The sequence below is a fragment of the Saimiri boliviensis genome, chromosome 10, assembly GCF_048565385.1.
Source record: "Saimiri boliviensis isolate mSaiBol1 chromosome 10, mSaiBol1.pri, whole genome shotgun sequence".
Taxonomy (NCBI): domain Eukaryota; kingdom Metazoa; phylum Chordata; class Mammalia; order Primates; family Cebidae; genus Saimiri; species Saimiri boliviensis.
Window position 1 is genome coordinate 65,312,428 of NC_133458.1, and position 23,695 is coordinate 65,336,122.

The 23,695-nt window shown below is 37.2% G+C and overlaps 1 protein-coding gene across 1 annotated transcript in view; it reads left to right on the plus strand.

Annotated features, from left to right (window-relative positions):
• Positions 1–23,695, plus strand: part of ZNF804B (zinc finger protein 804B) — a 529,772-nt gene that overhangs the window by 222,490 nt on the left and 283,587 nt on the right. The window lies entirely within an intron of this gene.

Consider the following 23,695-nt stretch of genomic DNA (forward strand, 5'->3'; position numbering starts at 1 on the left):
CTCTGACTTCTCCTTTATCACTTTCTTAATCTATTTGCTAAAACATTTATCTTTAAGCCTTTACTATTGGTTTCTAATCATTCTCAATGTGTGAGCCATAGTTATTATTTCATTATTTCTATTCTTGAATCAAATATATGTCTCCAATTTCCATCTTCTCAGTTTCAATCACATAATTCCATTTTCTCACCAGATAAGTATTTTCTTAAGGGAATTTTAATACATGTCAAACTGAAAACACCGTTTTGTTTTCACAATGAAGCTTCTTTTGTCCCAACCTAATTTTAATCATTGTGAAATGGACTGAATGTTTATGTCTCCCTCAAATTCATACGCTGAAATCCTAATCCCCAGAGTGATGGTAATAGGAGAAGGTGGGGCCTTTGGAAGGTGATTAGACACATGAAGGCGGAGATTTTATGAATTATCTCAGTGCCCTTATAAAAGAGGCCCCAAAGAGATCCCTCATCTCTTCTACCATGTGGTGTGAAAGTTTTGCTGGAATTGCACAATTGATTTGGAAGAATTCCTTCCCCTTCAATTTTTGGAATAGCTTGAGAAGAATTGGTATTAGTTCTCTAAAATTTTGGTAGAATTCAGCAGTGAAGCTGGACTTTGTGGGAAGACTTTGTGTTATTGATTCAATCTTGTTACTCAGTATTAGTCTGTTTAGATTTTCTGTTTCTTCTTGGTTCACTCTTCGTAGGTCGTCCGTGTCCAGAAATTTGCTCATTTTCTCTAGGTTTTTCTTTTTTTTTTCTTTTTTTTTTTTTTTATTGCATTTTAGGTTTTGGGGTACATGTGATGAACATGCAAGATTGTTGCATAGGTACACACTTGGCAGTGTGCTTTGCTGCCTTCCGTCCCCTCACCTGTATCTGTCATTTCTCCCCATGCTATCTCTTCCCACCTCCCCACCCCCCGCCCCTCCCCCATTTCCCCCCAACAGACCCCAGTGTGTAGTGCTCCCCTCCCTGTGTCCATGTGTTCTCATTGTTCAACACCCGCCTATGAGCGAGAATATACGGTGTTTGATTTTCTGCTCTTGTGTCAGTTTGCTGAGAATGATGGTTTCCAGGTTCATCCATGTCCCTATAAAGGACGTGAACTCATCGTTTTTGATGGCTGCATAATATTCCATGGTGTATATGTACCACATTTTCCCTATCCAGTCTATCATCGTTGGGCATTTGGGTTGGTTCCAGGTCTTTGCTATTGTAAACAGTGCTGCAATGAACATTCGTGTGCACGTGTCCTTGTAGTAGAATGATTTATAATCCTTTGGATATATACCCAGTAATGGGATTGCTGGGTCAAATGGGATTTCTATTTTTAGGTCCTTGAGGAATCGCCACACTGTCTTCCACAATGGTTGAATTAATTTACATTCCCACCAACAGTGTAAAAGTGTTCCTATTTCTCCACATCCTCTCCAGCATCTGTTGTTTCCCGATTTTTTAATGATCGCCATTCTAACTGGTGTGAGATGGTATCTCAATGTGGTTTTGATTTGCATTTCTCTGATGACCAGTGATGATGAGCATTTTTTCATATGTTTGTTGGCCTCCTGTATGTCTTCTTTTGTAAAGTATCTGTTCATATCCTTTGCCCATTTTTGAATGGGCTTGTTTGTTTTTTTCTTGTAGATCTGCTTTAGTTCTTTGTAAATTCTGGATATCAGCCCCTTGTCAGATGGGTAGACTGCAAAAATTTTTTCCCATTCTGTTGGTTGCCGATTCACTCTACTGACTGTTTCTTTTGCCGTGCAGAAGCTGTGGAGTTTGATTAGGTCCCATTTGTCTATTTTGGCTTTTGTTGCCATTGCTTTTGGCGTTTTGGTCATGAAGTCCTTGCCTACACCTATGTCTTGAATGGTTTTGCCTAGATTTTCTTCTAAGGTTTTTGTGGTATTAGGTCTGATGTTTAAGTCTTTAATCCATCTGGAGTTAATTTTGGTGTAAGGTGTCAGGAAGGGGTCCTGTTTCTGCTTTCTGCACATGGCTAGCCAGTTTTCCCAACACCATTTATTAAACAGGGAGTCCTTTCCCCATTGCTTGTTTTTGTCAGGTTTGTCGAAGATCAGATGGTTGTGGGTATGTTGTATTTCCTGTGAGGCCTCTGTTCTGTTCCATTGGTCTATATCTCTGTTTTGGTACCAGTACCATGCTGTTTTGATTACTGTAGCCTTGTAGTATAGTTTGAAGTCCGGTAGTGTGATGCCTCCCGCTTTGTTCTTTTTGCTTAGAATTGACTTGGCTATGCGGGCTCTCTTTTGGTTCCATATGAAGTTTAAGGTGTTTTTTTCCAGTTCTGTGAAGAAGGTCATTGGTAGCTTGATGGGAATAGCGTTGAATCTGTAAATTACTTTGGGCAGTATGGCCATTTTCACGATGTTGATTCTTCCTAACCATGAACATGGAATGTTTCTCCATCTGTTTGTATCCTCTCTTATTTCGTTGAGCAATGGCTTGTAGTTCTCCTTGAAGAGGTCCTTTACGTTCCTTGTTAGTTGTATTCCTAGGTACTTTATTCTCTTTGTAGCAATTGTGAATGGCAGTTCGTTCTTGATTTGGCTCTCTTGAAGTCTATTACTGGTGTATAGGAATGCTTGTGATTTTTGCACGTTGATTTTGTATCCTGAGACTTTGCTGAAGTTGTTTATCAGTTTCAGGAGATTTTGGGCTGAGATGATGGGGTCTTCCAGATATACAATCATGTCATCTGCAAATAGAGACAATTTGATTTCCTCCTTTCCAATTTGGATACCCTTTATTTCTTTTTCTTGCCTGATTGCTCTGGCTAGAACTTCCAGTACTATATTGAATAGGAGTGGTGAGAGAGGGCATCCTTTTCTAGTGCCAGATTTCAAAGGGAATGCTTCCAGTTTTTGCCCATTCAGTATGATATTGGCTGTTGGTTTGTCATAAATAGCTTTTATTGTTTTGAGATACGTTCCGTCAATACCTAGTTTATTGAGGGTTTTTAGCATAAAGTGTTGTTGAATTTTGTCAAAAGCCTTCTCTGCATCAATCGAGATAATCATGTGGTTTTTGTCTTTGGTTCTGTTTATGTGGTGAATTACATTTATGGACTTGCATATGTTGAACCAGCCTTGCATCCCCGGGATGAATCCTACTTGATCATGGTGGATGAGCTTTTTGATATGCTGTTGCAATCGGTTTGCCAGTATTTTATTGAAGATTTTTGCATCTATGTTCATCATGGATATTGGCCTGAAATTTTCTTTTCTTGTTGAGTCTCTGCCGGATTTTGGTATCAGGATGATGTTTGTCTCGTAAAATGATTTGGGAAGGATTCCCTCTTTTTGGATTGTCTGGAATAGTTTCAGAAGGAATGGTATCAGCTCCTCTTTGTATGTCTGGTAGAATTCAGCTGTGAACCCATCTGGACCTGGGCTTTTTTTGGGTGGTAGGCTCTTTATTGCTGCCTCGACTTCAGACCATGTTATTGGTCTATTCAGGGTTTCGGCTTCTTCCAGGTTTAGGCTTGGGAGGATGCAGGTGTCCAGGAATTTATCCATTTCTTCCAGGTTTACTAGTTTATGTGCATAGAGTTGTTTGTAATAATCTCTGATGATGGTTTGGATTTCTGTGGAATCTGTGGTGATATCCCCTTTATCGTTTTTTATTGCATCAATTTGGTTATTCTCTCTTTTCTTTTTTATTAATCTGGCTAGTGGTCTGTCTATTTTGTTGATCTTTTCAAAAAACCAGCTCCTGGATTTATTGATTTTTTGAAGAGTTTTTTGTGTCTCTATTTCCTTCAGTTCTGCTCTGATCTTAGTTATTTCCTGTCTTCTGCTAGGTTTTGAGTTTTTTTGATCTTGCTCCTCTAGCTCTTTCAATTTTGATGATAGGGTGTCAATTTTAGATCTCTCCTTTCTTCTCATGTGGGCACTCATTGCTATATATTTTCCTCTAGAGACTGCTTTAAATGTGTCCCAGAGATTCTGGTATGTTGTGTCTTCATTCTCATTGGTTTCGAAGAACATCTTTATTTCTGCCTTCATTTCATTGTTTATCCAGTCAACATTCAAGAGCAAATTGTTCAGTTTCCATGAAGCTGTGCGGTTCTGAGTTAGTTTCTGCATTCTGAGTTCTAACTCGATTGCACTGTGGTCCGAGAGACTGTTTGTTATGATTTCTGTTCTTTTGCATTTGCTGAGGAGTGATTTATTGCCAATTATGTGGTCAATTTTAGAGTAGGTGTGATGTGGTGCTGAGAAGAATGTATATTCTGTGGATTTGGGGTGGAGAGTTCTGTAAATGTCTATTAGGTTTGCTCGTTCCAGGTCTGTGTTCAGGTCCTGGATATCCTTGTTGATTTTCTGTCTGGTTGATCTGTCTAATATTGACAATGGGGTGTTAAAGTCTCCCACTATTATTGTGTGGGAGTCTAAGTCTCTTTGTAAGTCATTAAGAACTTGCCTTATGTATCTGGGTGCTCCTGTATTGGGTGCATATATATTTAGGATCGTTAGCTCTTCTTGTTGCAGTGATCCTTTTACCATTATGTAATGTCCTTCTTTGTCTCTTTTGATCTTTGTTGCTTTAAAGTCTATTTTATCAGAGATGAGAATTGCAACTCCTGCCTTTTTTTGCTCTCCATTTGCTTGGTAGATCTTCCTCCATCCCTTTATTTTGAGCCTTTGTGTATCCTTGCATGTAAGATGGGTTTCCTGGATACAGCACACTGATGGGTTTTGGCTTTTTATCCAATTTGCCAGTCTGTGTCTTTTGATTGGGGCATTTAGTCCATTGACATTTAGGGATAGTATTGTTATGTGTGAATTTGATGCTGTCATTTTGATGCTACCTGGCTGTTTTGTTGGTTAGTTGATGCAGATTCTTGATTGTGTTGTTGCTTTTTTACCATTTGGTGTGTTTTTGGAGTGGCTGGTACTGGTTGTTCCTTTATATGTGTAGAGCCTCTTTCAGGAGTTCTTGTAGAGCAGGTTTGGTGGTGATGAAATCTCTGAGTGCTTGCTTGTTCACAAAGGATTTTATTTTTCCTTCACTTATGAAGCTGAGTTTGGCTGGATAGGAGATTCTGGGTTGAAAGTTCTTTTCTTTAAGGATGTTGAATATTGGCCCCCAGTCTCTTCTGGCTTGTAGGGTTTCTGCTGAGAGATCTGCTGTGAGTCTAATGGGCTTCCCTTTGTGGGTAACCCGACCTTTCTCTCTGGCTGCCCTTAGCATTTTCTCTTTCATTTCAACCCTGGTGAATCTGACGATTATGTGCCTTGGGGTTGCTCTTCTTGAGGAATATCTCTGTGGTGTTCTCTGTATTTCCTGGATTTGAATATTGGTCTGCCTTGCTAGGTTGGGGAAGTTTTCCTGGATAATATCCTGAAGAGTATTTTCCAGCTTGGATTCATTCTCTTCATCACATTCAGGTACACCTATCAGACGTAGATTAGGTCTTTTCACATAGTCCCACATTTCTTGAAGATTTTGTTCATTCCTTTTTGCGCTTTTTTCTCTGTTCTTGCCTTCTCTTTTTATTTCATTGAGTTGGTCTTCGACCTCTGATATCCTTTCTTCTGCTTGGTCAATTCGGCTGTTGAAGCTTGTGCATGCTTCACGAAGTTCTCGTGTTGCGTTTTTCAGCTCCATCAATTCACTTATTCTCCTCTCTATGCTGTCCATTCTCGTCAGCAGTTCGTCCAATCTTTTTTCAAGGTTCCTATTTTCTTTGCGATGGGTTAGAACATGTTCTTTTAGCTCATTGTAGTTTCTTACTACCCATCTTCTGAAGTCTGATTCTGTCATTTCATCACCCTCCTTCTCCATCCGGTCTGGTTCCCTTGCTGGTGAGGAGTTGTGATCACTTTTAGGAGGAGAGGTGTTCTGGTTTCGGGAGTTTTCATCCTTTTTACGCTGGTTTCTACCCATTTTTGTGGGTTTATCCACCTGTTGTCTGTCTCTGTCCCAGGGAGTTGGAGCTTTATGAGTTTCCGTTGCACTACTGCCTTTTTTGATTTTTTTTTTTTTTCAGGTCGGACCCACCCAGCTAGCAGCACGCCTAGCCTCTGCCTGCCCGCAGGGGCTTTGCTGAGCTGCTGTGGGCTCCGCCCAGCTGCCCTGAGCTCTTCCCTGTAGTCCTTTTTATATGGGCGTAGTTAGAACTGTCTGGGCAATGGTGGCCCCGCCTCTGTTATGGCGGACTCTCTCTGTTGTGGCAGGTTGCCTCGGCAACGGCGGGTTGCCTCGGCAACGGCAGCCTGCCTCCGTAGCGATGGAGAGTCTCAGTAATGGCGGAAGCCCCTCCCCCACGGAGCGGGACCGTCCCGGTTCAGCTGTGCTTGGTTTGAAGGGCTCAACCCAGAGGGTTTCCAATTACTGTTTTTGTTTTCGTTGTTGTTGGGGGTGGAGGGGTGGGACCAACCGAGCCTGATCACCTGGCTCCCTGACTCAGAGTCTTTTCTTTTAAGTTGAACGACCCCGCGTTCCGGTCGCTTGTTGAAAAGGCGCCGGGATCTCCCGTGCTGCGACTCACGGAGTCGGCTCGGACCGCGGCGCCGGCTCCTGGCGGATTTTTTGCCTAGGAATCTCCTGGCCTGGCTCGCTATTTCAGATGAATGGGCTATTCTGCCGTCTCAAGGCTCTGCTCGCCAGCTAAGAGGGCTCCCAGACCAGTGGTTTTTTTACGGAGAACCGCAGCAACAGGGAGTGGTCACAGCAGCCGCGCGGGCGGAATCAGCCCCGCGGGGGCCAAAACAGCCGCACCGGCTGGGACTGCGACGCTGGCGACCCCTCTGCCTGGGTATCTCCTGGTCTGTGGGCAATAAGAGTTCGTCTGGAAATGCGGCGTCCACTCACCCTCTGCACTTTCACTGGGAGCTGAAGTCCTGAGCTGTTCTTAGGCGGCCATCTTGAAAGTCGGATCTTCTCTAGGTTTTTCAATTGGTTGCATAAAGTTGTTCATAGGAATCTCTAATAATCTCTTGCACTTCTGTTGTATTGGTTGTAGTGTTTCCTGTTTTTATTTCTGGCTTTATTTATTTGTGTCTTCTCTCTTTTTAATGTAGCTAATGGTTTGTTGATTTTATTTTTCTTTCAAAAAAACTGACATTCTGTTTCACTGATTTTTTTGTTTTGTTTGTCTCACTTTTCTGAGCCTTCTCATTTCATTCCACCAATTTTGGGTTTGCTTTGTTCTTGTTTTTCTAGTTCCTTGAGGAATATTGTTAGTTTGTTTATTTGAAGCTTTCCTCCTTTATTGATGCAGGCATTTATTGCTATAAACTTGCCTCTTACTACTGCTTTTGCTGCATTACCTAAGTTTTGATAATGCTGTGTTTCTATTTTCATTTGTTTCAAGAATTTTTAAAATTTCATTCTCAATTTCTTCTTAGTGTATTGGATGTTCAGGCACATGTTGCTTAATTTTTATGTATGCATATTTTCAGATATTCCTCTTGCTACATACAGTTTTTTAGTTTTATTCTCTTGTGATCAAAAAACATTCTTGATGTTATTTCTATTTTAAAAACTTTTTGAGATGTATTTTGTGTCATAACATATGGTTAAATGTGGAGAATGTTCCATAAACTGATGAAAAGAATGTTTTCTTCAGGTGTTTGTTGAAATGTTTTGTTAAATATCTATTAAGTCCATTTGGTCTACGTGTACTGTAACCTTGATGTTTCTTTGAGGATTTTGTGTCTAGATGAGCCATCTAATTCTGAGAATTGTGGGTAGGTTGAAGTTCCTATTACTGTTTTGGGGCACAACTGTTTCTTTTTTTCTGTTTTATTTATTTATTTATTTTTTATTGCGTTTTAGGTTTTGACAACTGTCTTTTTAGATCCAATAGTATTTGCCTTATAAATCTGGGTCCTTCAATGTTGAATACATATATAATTGTTATATCTTCTTACTGAATTCATTCCTTATTTATTATATAACGTCCTCTTTGTTTCCTTTGACAGTTTTTGACTTGGTTTGTTTTATCTGATATGAGTATAGCTACTTCCGCTCTTATTTGGTTTCTATTTGTGTGAAATGTATTTTCCCATAACTTCACTTTATATGTATGTCTATACAGGTGAGCTGAGTTTTGTGTGTAAGTAGCATATCATTGGGTCTTATTTATCTATTCAGCCAACATGTATCTTTTCACTGGGGGAATATGATCAATTTATATCCAAGGATGTATTATTGTTAGGTAAACACTACTGTTTTTTATTATTTTCTAGTTATTTAATTTCATATTTTCTCTCTTATTGTTTAGTTTTGAAGTTTGACAGTTTTTAGTAGTTACAAGTTGTGACAATGCACCCATGTGAGCTTGCTGGAATAAAGATAGTCTTCTTCTTTTTTGTGCATAAGCAGTATTAGTGAGTTTCATAATTTAATATGTTTCCATGATAATAATTATTGTCTTTTGCTTCCAGAGGTAGGACTGTGATAAGTATTTCCTGTAAGGCCAATCTAGCAGTGAGAAATTCTTTTAGTTTTTCCTTGTCAGGAAAATAATTTATTTCTCCTTCATTTCTGAAGTGTAGCTTTGCTGGGTGTAGTATTCTTCACTTTCAATTTTTTGTTTGTCTGTTTGTTTTAGCATTTTGAATATATCATTCCAGTCTCCCCTGACCTGTAATATTTCTGCTGAGAAATCTGTTAGGATAAAGGGGATTTTTTTATATGTGACTTGATGCTTTTCTCTTCCTATTTTTAGAATTATTTCTTCATCTTTGACTTCTGACAATTAGACTATAATCTGCCTCAGAGAGGACCTGTTTAGGTTAAATCCATTTGATGATCCTTGAGCTTTCTGGTCATGAATATACATCTCTCCCAAGACTTTGGAAGTTTTCAGCTATTATTTCATTTAATACATTTTCTATATCTTTTCACTTCTTTTTCTGTTTTGGAATTCCTGTAATGTGAATATTTGTTTGCTTAGTAGTGTCCCATAAATCCTGTAGTCTTTGTTTTTTATTCTTTTATGTTATATTTTAAATTTTTACTCATTGAATTCTTTAGCTATAAGTGTTTTTGGTTCTTTTTCAGGATATCTATTTCTTTGCTAAATTTCTTTCTTTTTTTTTTTTAAATTGCATTTTAGGTTTTGGAGTACATGTGAAGAATATGCAAGATTGTTGCATAGGTACACACATGGCAGTGTGATTTGCTACCTTCCTTTCCCTCACGCTAAATTTCTTATTCAAATCATGAATTATTTCCTGACTCCATTTAATGATCTGTATTATATCATACTGAATTTCCTTATGCATTTCATCTGTATTTTGATGATTGTTGTCTCTTACTAGAAAATTATTGTGTTCCTTCAAATATGTAATTGTTCCCTACTTTTTCATATCTGATGCATCCCTCCATTGATGTCTATATATGCGGTAGAACAGTTGTCTTTTCCAATTTTATGGAGTTGGGTTCATAGAGAAAGACTTATTTCTATAGATGACTTTAGAATATCAGTTGGATAAGGTGCATGGGTTTTGGTTCTAGGTGGATGTAGCAGTGCAGTCGTTGTGCAGTTTCTTCAGCTGTAATCCATTTTAGTGATATTTTCAAATGTCTCAATGGCCTAGGCTGAGTATATGGTGGCAGTGCTGTGGCTGTGTTGGAGGTGAGATCACAGGACTAAGTCTCAGGCCAAGGGTACAAACATAAACATGATGGATCAGCCAATTGAGGATGTGATTCACTAAGGTTGGGGCTGCAGGGTGGTGACTCTGGCCAGGGCTATTGTTGCTTGATTGGCTCAAGAGTGTGTCCACTGGGCTATTTCTCAAGCCCAAGGTATATTCACATATGGACTCAGCCAACATGATGGTGTGTCCACTGATGGTGGGCGTGCCAGACTCTTTGTCACACTCTGGGCACAGGCACACCCCTGCTAGGCCAGTCTGGTGACATGTCTGCTGGAGGTGGGCTGTCAGGTTGTTTCTCAGGTCCTGGGTGCAGTTGCAGTGGTGGCCGGTTTCCCTGCTGTGTAGGACAAGAGTCAGCTAATTCTGGACCTAGGTTTTGAGCAGCCAGAGTTGTGACAGTGTAGCCACCCATGTGGGTTTGCTGGAATGAAGGTAGAGCCCCAGTGCTAGGGAGGTAAAGTGGCTACTGACTCCCAGAGCATAAGGTACTGTGGAAGTAGCTCCAGTCTTAAGATTGTACCATGCTGCCCCAGCTTGGGATACAAAAGGTCAATAGGGAATGGGGAGTGCACACCTTTTTCTCCTAATCAGTAGTAATGCTGCTATGTGAATTCCTGCCAGCTCTTTAACCTGGACTCAGGGCTTTCCAGGACTGTGGGATTCTCCAATAGTAAGAACTTACAAGTGTTTGTGGTGACAGTGGGGGCTGGTGGATTTTCTCCACTTACTTTTTTCCACAAGAGCAAGTATGTCTTGACTTCAAGTTGATCTAATCACAAGACAACAGGCTAGCAGAGTCAGGGTGGCTCATTATTCTCTCCACAGTGCTCTGGACTTCTTCTGAGCACCCCAGTGCCTCTCATCTCCCCTGCTGTCTTCTGGTGCCCTCTCTTCAATACTCCAGTTAAATTCTGGTTAGTCTTTGCCTTGTTTCTTTTTTTGTAGGGAGGATAAATGCCATGTGCCTCTTGTCAGCCATCTTGTTGGCTTTATGTTACTAACTTTTAAGTAGGTATGTTTTAAATAGTTTATATGAAATCCCAGCAAAATCTGTAAACAAACCATTGGACCTTGATAAATGTGGAGATGATCCTGTTATTCTTTATTATCAGGGTGTGTCTTAGTTTTTATTGTTGTTATGTTTTGCTTTCAATAATGTGCTATATATTTTTCCTAAAATTTCTAATTCTTATCACAATGTAATTTAAGTATGTCAATATGCTTTTGCTCTAAAAGATCACTAAAGGGCACAGAGGCCTGTGGGACAGTGTTTTCTGTAACTCCCTAAAAAGGAGTTTTCTTCATCAAGAGTGTCATTCTTTGAACGGAAGCTCATGTGTCGCTTTCCTAGTGCTTAAAATCGAGCAAGATATCACAGAAATACTTAACTCTTGTTAATATGTACCTTTTGCTCAATGATGAAGGAGGACATGAGCTATCACATGTGAGTGAAGCAAGGCATAAAGGTAAGTAGAAGAGAGCACTGGCTAGATAGGAAATGAAACTAGAAGGGAAAACTAAAGGGGAACTTGAGTATTTTAAGTAATCCATCTTAACCCATGTTAATCCATAAGAAAAATCTTACACATTAGGAGAAAAAAATAATTAGATGGATAAATACACATGCACATTAAAAATTAACTTTTATAGAATTTTGACATTAAACACATTTAGAGAAGGTAGCTTGACCTATAACTCTGATTTCAAAATCCATAAATATCAGCATATATCACAAAAAGAAATAGCATAGGAATTTGATAGGAATATTTGTTTCTTCATTTATTAGTAGTATCCTACCACTTCTGCTATCCTATTTCTAATATTTGAATAGACCAGTGGTGGCCACCTTAGATATCCATTTTATAAATGCAGTTTTCAACAGTTAGCTGTATCATATGAGTTTTCCTTTTTAGTTCTGTCTATTTCACCAGTTAACCCAATTGGGTATTTGTTCAATACCACATCGAAGAAACTGAAGACATGCATTTAAGTTTCTAGTGTAAAATCATGTTAAGACAACAGATGAACTCAATTACTGAATATGAGGGCCGGTATGACTTAACACAGATTAATGTTCTTCTACTTCTGTGGAAAATACCAAAGATACCTTGCTCTGTTGATGGTATAGAAATAAAATAAGATGATACATGAAGTATGTCTAAACTATAGATGGCATTTTGGTCCTTCAACTGGTTAATTTCTCTTTATTAACCATTTCAGAATATTTGAACACTTTTTTTAAACCAGGCATGTGGACTTGTGAAAGTCTTCAAGTCTCTCCATATCACCAGATAAGAAAATATTCATTTGTTCCTAACCACAACGTTCAGCATTTATATAGATCTGAATGAGAAACACAGAAAATCCATGCAGAGGCAATGTTCTGTAAAATGCTTTTTCATTAAATATCTTTCCTCTCTATTCTTAATTCCCATTTTAGCTGCTCCTTCCTTTCAGACTTGAGCTCATGTGCCTAAGGTTTTTTTGGACATAGTATAACATCGGTCTTCCTTCATTTTTCATGTCACAATTTTCCCATAAAATAGGAAGTTTTAAACTGATCATAAATTACAATGAAACCAAGCTGACATAGAATTCTTCACTGTGCCAAATTGTGAGCAGCACCCTGCCAAGTGGAGGGTGTCCACAGCTGCACTTTGACCAATCACATATGTTCTCCTACACTCCATTACTATATGTCTCAATGCTTTACATCTTACACTAAAACAGTGAGGAACTCTCTGCCAAACAGCTGTAATTTTGCAGAACTCTCATTATCTAATACTAGCCCATTGGCTAGATGAGATATAACTTAGACGCCATAAAAAAATAGACTAGGAATAACCATTTATTTGTGATTAAGAAAAAGCATCCATGGTTTCTTCTCCTTATAGAGTCCACTCTGTACTTTCCATTGTAATATTAGATATTAATTTATCAGGATAATACTTAGAGTACAGAAAAGTGTACTTCATTGCTTAACTCATGTCAATTTATTATGGAGCTTTAGCTTCTTCCTACTCACTGAATAATTTAAGCTCACAAACTTAGTGTTTCCCTTTCTTTTGTATGTTATGACACATGCAGATGATATTTGTTTGGCATATTAGCATTGGGGTAAAATGAGACTGTCTCTAAGGTTCTGTCCCCTCTGTAGTCTGGAAAATAATTGTACTAGTGTACATTTTGCTGTTTATTAGTGGCATATCCATTAAAAGGCTTTGTAACTGCCTCTTTACTGAGAGTTGCTGAGAAAGCTATTATTATTTTTTTTTTGACAAAAGTTTCCAAAGTCCTCTCAGAGAAGAATATTACCCTTTAAAAAATAATGTGAAATTAACAGAGTGTCCAATCCTTTAGGTTGACTAGAAGTCCTGGCTGGTATCATATTCCATGGACCTGCATAGTCTATGCAGCCATCAACTCCCCATTCTTCTCTTTATACAAAATGGTATTGAAGATTCTCATGTTAGTATTTATCTAGAGTAATCTCTGAGACTACTGTTCTACCTCAATCACAATTATCCCAGAATATAAGAAATGAAACAAACAAAAATGGTCCACATTTATATCCAGTAGGAAGTGGGAACAGATGAATGCTTTTGAGTGTCTAGTTACACTCGTATCTACAGATGCAGCCATGGAACCCACATGACCAGTATGTGATTTGCTCACTTACACTACTCCTCTTATAAAGTCTTTCCAATATTCTTTTTGATACTTACTGTACATTTAAATTTGTGATCTAATGATTAGTCTTAATCATTTTATTGGTTTTCATGAACTCATAAACTGAGTTTGAACTAGCAGAACTCAGAGATGTTTTAAATTGACTCAATTGTGGCAGTAGACAGACATTTTGCTCTTACATGGAATTTAAGTGGGTGAATACTGTAATTGTTCAATGACAGGTTTTGTTATTTGTAATTAAAATCTAAAAATAAATGTAAGCATGTTACAGTTTAAGTCATTAGCTTATAATTTGTTATGAAGCTATTATCTATCTTAAGAACTTAGAGGCTATAAAGTAATTAATGCAATGTCTCCAAAAATTATATTATTACACAAAATGAAATTTCCTTTATTTAATCATTCAAAAGCGATTATGCATGTTTTCCTGCTGTTATTTAGATAAAACTTCCTGTCTGAAATTATAAACTTCCCAGAAAAACTTGGTTTTAAAAACAAACTTATTATACGTTATCTGACATTGCCCATTGACATCTATATACTCACCCTTAGTTATCCGCATATTGTCAATAAAAAGACCTAACAGTCCATAAATAATTTGAATTATCTTTCTCTCCCATCTTCAGATCAAAATATTCTGTAAGTTCAGTTATTATGTTTCATATATTATTTGAATCTATCACACTGTTTAAATCCTTTTGTTTCCATGTTGATTTGGTTCCTTGTCCTCCTGCCCTTGGATCATGGCAGTAATTAACTAGTGTCCAAACTATTTTTTAGTCTACTGAAAGGACAACTTTTTAAAAATGCAAAGCAAATTATATTATTCACTGACTTAATTGTAAATTCACTGCCAAAGTTTCCTAAAATCTGCAAGATACGTTTCAAACTCCTTAGCAAATTTTTCTATTAACTTGCCCCTGTCTGCCCCTTGGACCTGAAACCACAACTTCCTTCTCCTTATTACATGGTTTACTTTTAATTACATCAGCCCTATGCATGATCCATTCATTCAACAAATGTGCATTAAATCCCTGTTACGTGCCAAGTGCTGTGCTAAGTACTGGCAATTTAATAGCAGACAAGTGAAATATGTTCTTAGGAAACTACAAGGTTCTAGGCGATAGAACCAAATAGGCGATAGTATATATAACCAAATTAATATAACCAAATAGGCAATAGTAATATACCGTAACAAGTGATATAATGTACTTAGCAATAATATTCAATAATTAGATAGATCAAGGGAATTGTACAAGGTTGCCCATGTAGGGGACAATTACAGTTACACATTTTTAGTTATGTTTGTATTAGAGACAGCATGGAATATACCAGGAGCTGGAATAGTTTGGTTTTGCTAAGGCACAGGATTACACAGGGGTGCACAGTGAAGTGGCATAATATGATTTTGTTTGTATTTTTGTAAGAGTTATTTGATTTCCTTGTAGAGGATAAATTGAAGAAAGTCCTCATTAGATGCAGGAAGACAAAATGGAAACTATTCCAAAAATATGGTTATGAGATCATGTGACTTGACCTGTGTATAACCCTGGGTATGGCGAGAAAAGGATACGTTTGATAAACATTTCAGAGGCACAAATGATAGAACCTGAAGACCGAAATGATCTTGGGAAAAAGGAGAATGAGAGAGAATATTGTCCTGGTTTGTGGGTTAGCAAATGGGTTTCCTGATGGTATTACATGCTAGTAGAGCAAACCTAGGAGAAGTGAGAAGTCTGTAATGAAAGGAGTTCAGATTTAGACATGATTTTAAGATTTGGTTGGCCATCTATGTGGAGCTTTTGGTGAGGAGATGAATATGGTGGTCTGGCTCTTAGGAAAAAAATGTCTGAACTGCTGATTCATATTCAGAAACATTTAGCATAAAGACATTCTATGAAAGTGGATAACAATATCCCGGGAGAATTTAGAGAGTGAAAAGAAAAGTTGGCCTTAGAATAAAATTCCTGAGAAATATTAATATATGGGACATCACATCAATAAGAAATAAAGGGTTGAAATAAAGGAAAGACAAGAAAGTGAGTTTTTCAAAACACATGAGAGTTTAAAATAACAGGTCAAAGAAAGTAAAACACTGATTGGAAAGTATCTGTTTGATTGTATAAAAAGAAAATCATTTTTACATGCAAGGTAATGATAAAGTTGGACATGTTTAAATGCTGCAAAAACAAGTCAGAGAGAGCATCTTTTCTGGAGGACACAGGAAATAAAAATAAGAGTTTTTAAAGCTAGCTCTCAGGATGTTGAATAGTAAACAGATTCTGCATAATGGTAGATGAGCTGGCCTTAAAATAAGAGAATTTTCCCACTGTAATAAAAAAATAATAAAGATGCAGTTGAGATTGTAGGCTTAGCATTTATCACAGAAAAACAATAACCTTAGATTTCTCAGTACTTCTTTCCAGCCTATGTAAGACTAATTAGATTTCTCAGTACTTCTTTCCAGCCTATGTAAGACTAATTACGTTGTATACTTTCAACTCTATTCAGTAAAACTATGGACCCTTTTTTGAGAGTTTAGTGGCCAGTATAGAGAATATTATGTGTACTGGTCTTCTCTCTCGCCTCTCTGTCTCCTCCATCTCTCTCTGTCTCTGGCTATCTCTCTATAATTGGGGGGAAAGGGGTATTATAGATAATCCCCCTAGATTATCTATAGGAAGAAAGAACCTCTCCAAGATGGGTCTGCACTGTTATGTGTAAGCTTTCAATGTGAAAATGGAGAATGTCATGATTGAAGCTCTTCTCAGACAATACAGTACTTTTTGAACAGCAAGGCCCTACAGTCTAGAGATCAACTCAGGGAAGATGTGAATTTTGGTTTCTTCTCTGACCTGGTCAGATGACTCTCTAATCCAAGAGCCCTCATATTACCTCATGTAAGTGCTTAAACCCTCTGTGTTCTGCTTCTTCTAATGGATAAAATTAGGCAGTTGGTCAGTTCCTTGTTTGCCTTTTCTGCAGACAAAGAAGGCCATGCTGGAATGTCAGTTTGTGAATCCTTCGACCTTTTACCACTGGCATTTGTTTGTTCTTGCTTGTCTAATAAAGTCCTTTCTTTACATATTTACTCAACCCATGATTTCTGACCTCATCATGTTTATCCAGCATGTGACCTTTGAAACATTTGAGTGGCACATAATTATACAGTGGTCATATTGTATATAACCAACTATCTTGTGATAGTGATATATTTTAAAACATCAATATATAACATAAATAGGACAAGTAGTAAGGAATATCCTGAAGTGAGCATTTTATACAATAATCTTAACCCAATATTGGCAGGAATTTGAGGTAATTACACACAGCAACTTGATTAGCTTCTGTGAAATAGAAAGCAGTCCTATGAAAAGAGTGAGCAAGAAAGTTGTGCATTTGGAGTTTTCAGGATGATGGAGAAATATGAATCTGGCATTCTGGAGAAAGCTCTAGGAAGGTAAACAAGATTGCAGGGCAGCTTCAAAAGCCAGTTGAGGTTGGAAACTATGAAGATATAGTTAACTTACTAACTCTGCACCACCATGGTGGTGGTGCATTTGTAGTGCCATTTTGTGGTTTTGAATACCCTATTCTACTTCATCTTTTCATTCATGTAGAGAAACTTAATCCTTTAAGAATCGACTCATGTGCCTTATTTTTTGTGAGTTCTTCTGTAATCATCAAGCAGGGCATGTCATACAATAGGCAAGCCATATATGTTTGTTGAAATGATTAAAAATATGGTTTGTTTGTGCTGACGCTTTTACAGTGATTTTGAGTAAATTACTTATGTTCTCTCTTCTTCAGCTTCTTTACTTCTCAAAGATGAATAATAGGAATGCCTATTTCATAGGGTTGCTTTGTGAATTAAATGAGTTCACACTTATAAAGAACCTGAAGTAGTACCTTGAACAATTTAAGTTCTCAATTAAAATTAATCATCATAATTATTATTATCAAGATTTTGTTACTATATATTAAATCTATGTCTATCACTTATTTACAGGAATTGATCTCTATTAGCCTGCAAGTTACTTTGCAAAGTTGTCCTTATATTTACAAGAGCTTAGTACAAGCTTGGCATAGAGCCAGCACATATAAGTGCTTATTGAACAAATGAATGACAGTGAATAAGATAATAGCTGAATGTATTTTGGAAAAGCTAATATTTGTTTGTTTGTTTGTTTGTTTGTTTTGAGACAGAGTCTCACTCTGTTGCCAAGGCTGGAGTACACTGGTGCGATCTCTTGCTCACTGCAACCTCCTCCTGGGCTCAAGCGATTATCCTGCCTCATCTTCCTAAGTAGCTGGGATTATAGGCGTGCACCACCAGACGCAGCCAATTTTTATATTTTTAGTAGAGATGGGGTTTCACCATGTTGGTCAGGCTGGTTTTGAACTCCTGACCTGAAATGATCCTCCCCTCTCAGCCTGCCAAAGTGCTGGGATTACAGGTGTGAGTCACTGCGCCCGGCTTGTGAAGCTAATATTAACAGAAGAAGAATATCCTGAGATGTAATATGGGATTAAGGGAAAACATACATATGGGCTTTGGGATCAGACTAAGTTTCTAGCTGGGAAATCTTGAACAAGGTACTTAATTTCCTTGAGCCTCAATTTATTCTTCTGTAAAATCAATATAATTGTACTCAACTCATGGAGTTGTGATGATTGCATATATTTTACAGTAAAGGAGTATATATTTGGTTATTATTTTCCTCACCATCACCAACTTCATCAGTGTGGTCATTATTGTCATTCTCAAGGTCATCAGAGTGACCTTTTTAGGGTCAATCTAATGAGACAGAACACCTCAGTAACAGTGAAGTTTCTGCTTCCTAAAATGTAACTTCCATTTTAATTAGATTATTTTTCCAGTAATGTAATTATTTTGAATGGTAGAAGCTGGAGTGGGGGCTGCTGCTTAGGAATTTCAGATGGGACTATGTTAGTAATATTGTGATATTTGTCTACTCAATGAGAACAGCAATTCAGTACAAAAAGAAAAGGCTCTATTTTGACCTAAAAATCTGATATATAAAGCATCTTATTTCGGGAACAAAACAACCAAATATATCAGGGTTGTGCTTAAGTTACCAGCTGCAAGCTTTAGTCATGACTGTGTTATAAAAGAGTTAATTAAGTTCTTTGGGTGAAGGGGGTGCAGAAGGAAATCAACACAGTCTTCTGATGAGATGAATCACTGTGATCATATCAGAAAAAAGCACAGGGGCTGAAAAAAGTCCTGGCTCCCAGACTGATGCCATATTGCAGGATCAGTTTGTCTGAAAATCCACTAACAATAGGAAGCTCAGAGAAAATAGTTTAATATCATCTGAAGCCTCATCAATATATAAGGAGTTTCAATTTCCCTATTCAATTTTATTTAGCATATTTTCAAAGACCAGAGGGGAATAAACGTCCTTGGATTCATGACTATTGGTGTTGAAGAGTGGGGATTGGGTATAATGAGTAATTTCTTCCCATACTAAATAATATTGCTAGATCAGAGAGTATATTGATATACTAATTAATATATATGCTTGATTATGACAATGAAAACATGTAGATTTATCAATACCTCTGTTAGCCTCATCACTTTCCATTCTGCTCTTATATGTTGCCTGCTTCTCCCTCACTCATCAGTCTGAGATTTATGATTCCAATCTGTCAAATATCTTAACATTTTTTGGTCCAGTCTCATCTCTCAAGTTAATTTTAGAAAACTGTGTTTTCCATTTCCCTTGTCTTTTACTTATTTTCCACAATATATGAGAAATATTCTGAAACCCAAATCAGTCACATAATTTCATTTAATTGCTCCCTTTTGTCTTGTAGGTTCACTTAGCACATAATAAGGGCCATTTGTGAGCTGACTTGACTCCCTCTCCAGTTTTATTGAAGTTTAGTTTCTCTCTCTGATGTTATGCTCCAGCTACAGTGGTAGCTTCTGAAAGTATTAGTTTCCTGCTGATGTTCCTTTGTAAATGTTATGATCTTTTCTTGGAATGCCCTTCCTTTGGCCTACATCACTTAGCAAATGCTGGTTTTTCCTGAAAAACCCTGCTCAGACATTTCCTCCCCTCTAAAACTTTCCATGACTATACCCACCTAGACTCAGTCACCCTTTGTGCATGGTCCCTGTGTCACCATGCACAATGTTTCATTACAGCAGTCTTCTCACACTCTTACAAACATTTGTTTGTGCCACTGCCTTCTCCAGTAAACCCTGAGCTACCTAAGAACTGGGAACATTCTTTTCTCTCTTAGTCTCCAAAAAACTTGTCACAAGGTAGAAGAAAAATAAAATTTTGTTGAACTTAATTTCTAAGTGATATAATATGGATAATGAACAACGTTTTCAACAGAGTAGTGTAAATGGCAGCAAAAACATAAATCCTATTTTTTTCCTTGTTCTACCATTAAAATTTACAGGGTGTGGAAAAGGCAAATATTTTATTTGGGCTTCTGGTTTTTTCCCCCCAAATTTACAGTGAAAGATTGGAATAAATAATTCCCAAGTCTCTTCTTTGCAAACACATATTATAACTTTGTCTATAGTGAGACAGTCTCTTAAAATAGTAGCATGACCTTATTTCACAAATTAATTTATATAATTTCAGGCAAATGTACAATTCCAGAGACAAGTCAGTTACTCCATAAGAAAGTCTGTTGAAGGTGAATTTACATCTTTAGGTAATAGGCAACCTTTTCAAAAATCAGTGTGATTCTGAAGCTGAGATTCATAAAGTGAATGGGACTGTTTAGCGTAGCTGGATGTTATTTCATATTGGCAAATTCTTATAATACTTGTGCAGTAGGTTTGTTATTTTTTTCCTGATACAACCTGTTCAGCAATTTAGAGGCAAATACTGTGTGATCTTATTTGTTTGCAAGCTTTCCTTTTTGTAGAGTAAATGATATATCAGCTCAAAATCACACAGCTATTTTATTTTGAGTTGAAATGAATCCCAAGATACTAAACACGATAGGATTAATCTTTTGCAACATTTTCAGAAACTTGATTTTTTTTTCCCCTTAAGTTTTATGTCATCGTGATAGGAGCATTTTGAAGAAGACCAGAAATGGTTTCAATTTTTTTTTTTGCTTTAGATGTGGGAAATTTATGTCCCAAAAATTATTTATAATACATTCTTGTGTGTGTCGGGGTGGGGGCAGGATGTGGGGTAGGGGAGAGAATGACTTAAGGGGGAAAAAGACTCAATAAATATTTAAAAGTTTCTGGAAAAGCTCTGAGTTGACTAGATTTTAAAGCAAATATTACATGTCAGAAACTAATAAATGAGATATGAGATTAATGAGTCTTTAATTTTTTTTTTTTTTTTTTTTTTTTTTTGAAACAGAGTTTCGCTCTTTTTACCCAGGCTGGAGTGCAATGGCACGATCTTGGCTCACTGCAACCTCCGCCTCCTGGGTTCAGGCAATTCTCCTGCCTCAGCCTCCTGAGTAGCTGGGATTATAGGCACGTGCCACCACGCCCAGCTAATTTTTTGTATTTTTAGTAAAGACAGGGTTTCACCATGTTGACCAGGTTGGTCTCGATCTCCTGACCTCATGATCCACCCGCCTCAGCCTCCCAAAGTGCTGGGATTACAGGTTTGAGCCACTGCGCCCGGCCCGAGTCTTTAATTTTATATGAGATAGACCTTATAGGTTTACCTGCTTTCTTTGCTTTCTTCATTTCAGAATATTTTCAAAATCACAGGATTATCTTTAGTTCAGTAAGGGTGTTTACATTTAAAAGTCTGTCACATTGAAAAACAGGAAAATGTACATAATGCTGGGTTTTAAGAGCAATGTAAATACCCTCAACATGGTGAAGGCGCAGAGGCTTCACAACTTGATCAGCTTTGAGGATGAAAGTCAGTTTGAAAGTAAGAGAAACATCAGGGAGTAGAAGGTATCGCACATAGGAAGTTGTTAGAGTTTCCAGGCATAACCTCCTTGGGAATGCAGAACATTTTACTTTATTTTTATAAATTTTTCATCATAAATACACAAATTATGGTTGCATATGTTTATAGCATACAAGATGAAGTTATGGTTTATGAATGTAATATGGAATAACCAAGTGATTCTAGTTAGATTTATTACCTCAAATATTTTTCATGTTTTGTGATAAAAACATTTGCAATTCATTCTTCGAGTTATTTTTTTAAATACAATAAATTATTTATTACTATAATCACTTATTGTACAATATATCTCAAAGGAAAAAACAAGTATATCCCTCCTGTCTAATTGAGGCTTTGTATCCTTTGACCATCATCGTTCCATCACCCCCGATCACTTCCACTCCCACTCCCCAGACTCTGGTAACCAACATTCTGCTCCCTGCTACTTTGAGTTCTTTTGTTTAGGGTTCTACATGTAAGTGAGATCATGTGGTATTTGTCTTTCTGTACCTGGCATATTTCGCTTAGCATAATGTTCTCCAATTATATTCACATTGTCACAGATGAAGGAATCTCTTTTTGAAGGCCGAAGAGTATTCATTCATGTATACGTATTTCATATTGTTGAGCCATTTGTCTGTTGATGTACACTTAGGTTGATTTTGTAACCTGGCTATTGTAAATAGTGCTGCAACAAACATAGGGGTGCAGTCATCTCTTTGACAAACTAGTTTCAAGTGTTTTGGATAAATTCTCTAAAGTGGGAGTGCTGGATCATATAGTAATTCTATTTTTAGTATTTTGTGGAACTTAACACAGTTTTCCATAATGAATGTACTAACTTAAATTCCCTCCAAGAGTGTACAAGCAAAATCCTCTATGCTAATAAAAAAACAAATATATTTCCTTTTCCATTTAATGTGAAACTTAAATACGAATTTGTAATAAAAAATTATATGTGTATTTTCAATGAAGAAAAAAATGCCTTTCCTGATGAATGACATAATTAAATAAATAGGAAAGGATATGTTGTTCCAAAAACTAATTAGAGTTAAATTTAAGAATTTAAAGAAGAAAACAATGACAACATATTAATAAATAGGTAAAAGGTCTTTCAACCTTGTACCTTCATTTTTTTCAGTTATGTTATTTAGAAGATTAATCATTATCTAATTTAAAAACTATGATTAATTATTGCATCTTTTATATCTTTTATTAGTGTAACATTTACAATATAATTTTCATTGTAAACACAAAGAAAACATGACAATGTGTTAAATAATTTTTGAGGTATAATTTATCTATTCCTACACATTGATTTGCTGTAGTTGTATCTATCCTATTTATTTGTCATTGAATCCCAGCTGAAGAATTTCAAAGTTGTTTTATATTTGATTCACTCAATAAGCATTTATTGAATACTGCATATAGTAGGTCCTGGAGGGTGGGGATTACAGGTTAATAAAACAAAGTCGGGGCCGGGCGCGGTGGCTCAAGCCTGTAATCCCAGCACTTTGGGAGGCTGAGGCGGGTGGATCACGAGGTCAAGATATCGAGACCATCCTGGTCAACATGGTGAAACCCCGTCTCTACTAAAAAAATACAAAAAATTAGCTGGGCATGGTGGCGTGTGCCTGTAATCCCAGCTACTCAGGAGGCTGAGGCAGGAGAATTGCCTGAACCCAGGAGGCGGATGTTGCGGTGAGCCGAGATCGCGCCATTGCACTCCAGCCTGGGTAACAAGAGCGAAACTCCGTCTCAAAAAATAAATAAATAAAATAAAATAAAATAAAATAAAATAAAATAAAACAAAGTCTTTGCCCTATAATTAAACAGAACTTTTTTGCATTTTTACATTTATTTATGTATTTTTATTATACTTTAAGTTCTGGGATACATGTAAAGAACATGCAGGTTTGTTTCATAGGTATACACGTGCCATCTTGATTTGCTGCATCCATCAACTTTTTATCTACATGAGGTATGTCTCCTAATGTTATTCCTTCCCTAATCTCCTCACTGCCTGACAGGCCCCAGTGTGCAATATTCCCCTCCCTATGTCCATGTGTTCTCATTGTTCAACTACAACTTATGAGTGAGAACATGTGGTTTTTGGTTTTCTGTTCTTGTTAGTTTGCTGAGAATGATGGTTTCCAGCTTCAAACCATGTCCCTAAAAAAACATGAACTCATCCTTTTTATGGCTGCATGGTATTCCATGGTGTATATGTGCTACATTTTCTTTATCCAGTCTGTCATTGATGGGCATTTCAGTTGGTTCCAAGTCTTTGCTATTGTGAACAGTGCTGCAGCAAATATATGTGTGCATGTGTCTTTATAGTGGAATGATATATAATTCTTTGGATATATATCCAGTAATGGGATTGCTGGGTCTAATGGTATTTCTGATTCTAGATCCCTGAGGAATCGTCATACTGTCTTCTACA